The sequence below is a fragment of the Miscanthus floridulus genome, chromosome 17 (assembly GCF_019320115.1).
Source record: "Miscanthus floridulus cultivar M001 chromosome 17, ASM1932011v1, whole genome shotgun sequence".
Classification (NCBI taxonomy): domain Eukaryota; kingdom Viridiplantae; phylum Streptophyta; class Magnoliopsida; order Poales; family Poaceae; genus Miscanthus; species Miscanthus floridulus.
The window spans coordinates 86,790,753-86,796,177 of record NC_089596.1 but is presented as its reverse complement, the minus strand read 5'-3'; the positions used below and the strand labels follow the sequence as shown (position 1 = coordinate 86,796,177).

General features: G+C 46.5%; 1 pseudogene; it reads right to left on the bottom strand.

Annotated features, from left to right (window-relative positions):
* Positions 1-4,475: 4,475 nt before the first annotated feature.
* LOC136515914 (uncharacterized) lies at positions 4,476-5,122 on the bottom strand (annotated as a pseudogene).
* Between the last annotated feature and the right edge of the window lie 303 nt (positions 5,123-5,425).

Sequence of the window (5,425 nt, the reverse complement as noted above, 5' to 3'; positions counted from 1 at the left end):
AAGCATAAAGCTCCTAAGCTCACTAGCAATGCTCAATAACAAGGCTACACAAGCTAAATTAGAGAGCTCAAATCACTTAGCTACACAAACAAAGCAAAGTGACTAACAAGGCTACTCAAGCCAATTAGTCACGTAAAGGAGCTACTTCTATGCTACACTAGCAAGAAGATAATTAGCAAGCTACACAAACTAACTAATTACAAGAGCAACTACATAACCACAATATATGAAAGGTAAATACAAGCTTGTGTAACGGGGATGCAAACTAACAGGAAGAACAAGGATGGCACGATGATTTTTATCTTGAGGTTCACTTGGTTGCCACCAAGCCAGTCCCCGCTGTGTCGATCGCTCACTTGGTGGTTCGGCAGCTAATAGGCATCCATAAGCCTAGCCCACACGTTGGGCGCTGCAAGAACCTACCCATAAGTGAGGGTAGCTCAATGACACGCCCTACTAGTGTTGCTCTTCACGGCTCCCGCGAGGTGAGCACGATACCCCTCACAAATCATTCTTCGGAGCACCGCATAATCTTCTTGCGTGCTTCACGATGGAGAACTCGCCATCAAGCCGTCTAGGAGGTGGCAACCTCTAAGAATAACAAGCACCACCAACTTGCAACTCGATCACCTAGTGTCACTCGATGTAATCTCACAATGCAACGCACTAGAATCACTCGCTCGTAATCAGATCACACTTCTTGCAAGCACAAGTGAGTTAGAGGGCTCTCAAACCAAGCACACACAATGACACAAGGGCAACACATCTCCAAGGTGCTCAACCTCTCAAATGGCCAGCCACCATCTCCTTTTATAGCCATAAGGGCTAAAATAGCCGTTACACCATTCATCCTGATTTATGCGCATTGACCGGACTCACTGCTGCAGCGATCGAACGCGTCCGATCATAGTCCGGTCGCACAGGACGAGTCCGGTCACTTTCTGAGCGCTAGGAGTTTCGACCGTTTGAATGTTACCGTTGGGCGCCAATGGCTCCCAACGTGCGCAAATGAACTCCACATCCGGTCATTTGACCGGACTCGCTTGTCCCGAGCGTCCGGTCGTGAACAGAGAGGATCCACAGAGGTATTTTGGCGACCGAACATGTTCGATCACCACTGACCGGACTCTCCTGCAGTGACCGGAGCCTCCTGCAGTGACCGAACGCGTCTAGTCACTAGGGTCCAGTCACGCTCCTGCTAGCATGCCAGCCTATGAACAGTTGCACAGTCGAGTCTGGTCCTTGGCCAAGCCAGGGTCTTGGCACACCTAGTGACCCCATCTCTTCTCTTTTTCAACCCAAGTTTATTCTCCTTTGCAAATGTGCCAACACCACCAAGTGTACACCACTAGGTGCAAATGTGTTAGCATTTTCACAAATATTTTCTAAGGAGTTAACACTCTCTTCACGACGCCACTCGATCCTAACAACGAGGCAAAGTTAGATCACTCGAGTGGCACTAGATAATCAATATGTAAACAAGTTTGCCCCTCTTGATAGTATGGCCATCTATTCTAAACCCGATCATAAACTTCTCTACACACCTATGACCGGTGAAATGAAATGCCCTACAAATATACCTTTACCTTGCGCATTCCATTCCATCTCCTCCAATGTCGATGCAACACATGCACCAACTCCGATCACCAAATGATATGATCCACTTCATATCATCACGTGACCTTATTGGTTCATCGATCTTGACTTCACTTACTCTTCACCGTTGCCTCGGTCCATCGGCGCCAAGTCTTGCTCAAGTTTTCCCGCCACGCGGTTTATCGCTTCAAAGCCTTTGACTTGCCCTTCACGCTTACAACCAGTCCATCAAGCCAAGTCTTATATCGATCTTCTTCACCTAGTCACATGACTCCATGTCATATCTCATATGCAATGAGCTACTTCATCACATGTGTAAGCCTGGCAACCAATCCAAGCCATTGTCACCTCCATGGCATGTGTTGCTCACACGTGATGTACCTGTGGACTAATTACCTGTGTATCTCACATAAACACATATTAGTCCACCTAGGTTGTCACTCAATTACCAAAACCAAACTAGGGACCTTTCAGTTGTCTCCTGACAAAGTTTGTAGTTGTGATGGGGTTTTTTGTTTTGTCCTAGTTAAAAAACTTGGTGAGTTGAGTTGAGTGGGGTCGTGTTTCGACTGAGTTGGTCAGTTGGCTCGGTGAGGGAAGAGTTGTATGAAGTTGATAGTTGACCGGTCGTAGCACCAAAGTTGTTTGGAGTGTGGCACTCTCTAGTTGTGTGTTTTTTTGGCCCGATGTTCACTTTAAAAAACGAGACCAACACTTAATTAAGCAACTTGGTTCATTGTCATTTGATGTAAGGGCAGTCCCAATGCTAGAAACTACATATAGTTTCTATACCTATTAATTTCCATAGACACTATATATAGAAACCATGGTTCCAATGGATAGTTTCTACAGAACAATTTTTTATCCAATCACATACACTCTCTCTCCATTCTCTACCAATCACATCCATTCATGTCTTGGTTCTCGTGTAGACATGGTTTCTATCTTAGACCCGGTTTCTATGATTTTTGTTCTCTCTCTTCAATAACTACCTTACCACATCAGCAAAATGCTTAGGTGGCAGTACAATTAATGTTCATAGAAACTATAGTGGTTTCTGCATTGGGAGTGCCCTAAGAGTGGCAACATGAAGAAAGGAGTCGTGCCATCTACAGCCAATAAGTCAACCAAGAAAACATTTAAAGGAGGTAATTTTCTGAAGAAAAATGGAATGAAAAACAAGCCAATATATTATGTTCAGGTTGGCTTAATGCAAGTAAGAGGCGCCAAGTTGATGTATAGAACTCATGGTCAATTGATTCATCGGCTCTAAAGTTAAACATGCTCCTATACATCAACGTGCAATTTTGCCGCATTATTTTAATATTTATGGTTGATAAATTAAGAGGTCAAGTCTACGTTAGTATTTTGGGTCTGGTCCTGCGTGGCTATTCGGATTTGATTCCCCTGTCAAGGAAATTAATGAGTCGTAGCTGGGTTGGAGTCAGAATTAGAGTTAGGCCCTGCATGGCTATTCGGATTTGATTCCCCCGTCAAGTCGTCGCTCCAAAAACTCTAAATGGTGATTCCAAGAACTGAAGTGGATCCTTGTGTGGATTTGTGTGGAGCACGTGATCGAGTTACTACTGCTCGGGTGCATCACTTGAATCTTACTACTGCTCGGGTGCGTCACTTGAATCTTGGAGTTCCCCGTCTTCTCATCATGGTATGTCGTTGCCGCGGGTGGAAGGACTATTCTATGGTTTGATTTGCATCTTGTGTAAGCCGAATCCATCTATTATTGCTACTGCTCTTGTTTGATTAGATAATCGAGATTAGTTGGTCTTGCTTTGTGATACGTTCGGCAATTGAAGTCTAATATACACAAGAGCTAAAAGCAGTATATGTAGGAAAAGACAATATATTTGCAATATATCATATTTGAATTTAGAAGACTACGTACATCCAACTTGGGAAATGAATAATGTAACAAAGTAGTCATGCAAAAAGTACATCATAACTCTTGCAACATCATTTCTGACAATGAAATGATTTCTTCATCTTATTAGGTACTGCAACTTTGATTTAGGTCATTTCTTCATCTTAGGTCATTTAAAAAATTAAAAAAAAATGATTTCGAATTATTTATGTTGCTGGGAGGTTAAGAAAACCGCAAATATAAGCATATCTATACTTGTGTTTTTTTTTAAGATAACCGCTAATATAAATCCTCTATTTACAGTTTCACACAGGCATCAGGCTTAAGGGCCTATTTGGATCCCCTCTACACTTTAGAGCATTTAGCTTAGTTTTTGAGAGATCTAAAGCTCTAATGTGAGGTGGGATAAAGTTTAGAGAGCTAACTTTATCCCACCTGTTTGGAGATCTTGGCTCTAAAGTTTAGAGGTCTAAAGTTTAGAGAAAAGATCAAACAGGCCCTAAGACAACCACCAATGTAAATTAGAGGATTTATACTGGCAGTAAGCTTAGGAAATCTGCCAGCTGACAGTTTATAGCCATAGTCCCACATTTATATTTCTACTGGCACCTGCTCTTTATAAACTAGATGATACCCCACGCGTTGCTGCGAGAACTTTGTAATGTTGCACTGAATCATGAAGCAACTTTTAAATATTATAGCTGAAAATAAAAAGGAATGAGTAAATCAAAATAGACGAAATGATTGAGAACTACCATGCATGCCGTGTAGTCTACCGTGGTTCCAAACGTCCTTTCATCTCAGCCCTACACCGATGCTCCAGTTTTCAGTCACAACGTGACATAGTATTCTCGAGTAAAATACAACAACATGAGCAGACGGCCTTCCCCTCTGACTTTGCGCGTGAGAAAAATCTTGCACCTCTCTCTCCATCTGCCTTATTTCCTGGATGAACTCTACCACAAAATACCCTAAATCGATCTCGTAGTCTCGCACAAAATCAAGACTCCAGGAACTCTTGCATTGCATGAGCGCACGCCGCGGCGGAGGCTGACGCCGATGTGGCCGTGAAAGTGCTGAACACAGGCCGACGCGGTAGCCGCGGCCTCGGCTAGATCCCAGTCCACTTCGACTTACGTGGTTTCCGCCGCAGCCGCGCCGCGAAGGCCGAGGCGCGAGGGACTGCTGGTGGTTGTGCTGTCCCTAGTGGAGGTCGCCAGGCGGGCGAGGTCCTTGCCGGCCTTGCGCTGTGACCTGAGCGCGGAGGCCAGATGCGCGCCGTCATGGAGGCAAATGGCGGCCAGGGCCTCGGCCACGTCCCGCTTCAGCTCCATGGCCTCCTGGAAGTTTCCGTGCGTGTCGGCAAGGCGGAGGAAGGTGTCAAGGAGGCGATCGCCGTTGCCGCCGGTTGAGAAACAGAGCGTGTGGTCTGCACCACATGGAGGTCGGGGAGATTGGCGAGCGCGTCGACGTGCATGAGGCCCAAGGCGGCGCTGGAGGTGTCCGGGTCCTGCACCCAGGCGCGCACGGTGCTGATTTCGGCGTGGAAGTGCGCGAGGATGGGGTGGGACTGTGGGAGCGGCACGGGAGGCTGACGGAGCATGCGTGGACACGTGGTACGCGGCGGCAGAGGACCCGCATGCGCATGGGGTTTGTACTCGACGACGAAGACCTAGATGGACTGAGAGGTAAGGAGATGGAGCGGGGAGGCTGCAGGGCGCCATGCCTCCACCGAGCGTTCGTGGCTGTGTGTTTGAGAGTCGTGCATGTTCCTGGCTTATAAAGACACGGGCGAATGCGGAGCTGGTAGGCGCACGGCGGTGCATGCGTAGGTGAAGCAGCAGCAACTACTGGTGGTGGAATGTGAATAGAGGGCGCATGGGGAATCCGAGCAGACAGAGGGAGACGTGCTAATCACCACCAGCAGACTGGAATGGCTCTTCAGTTCGT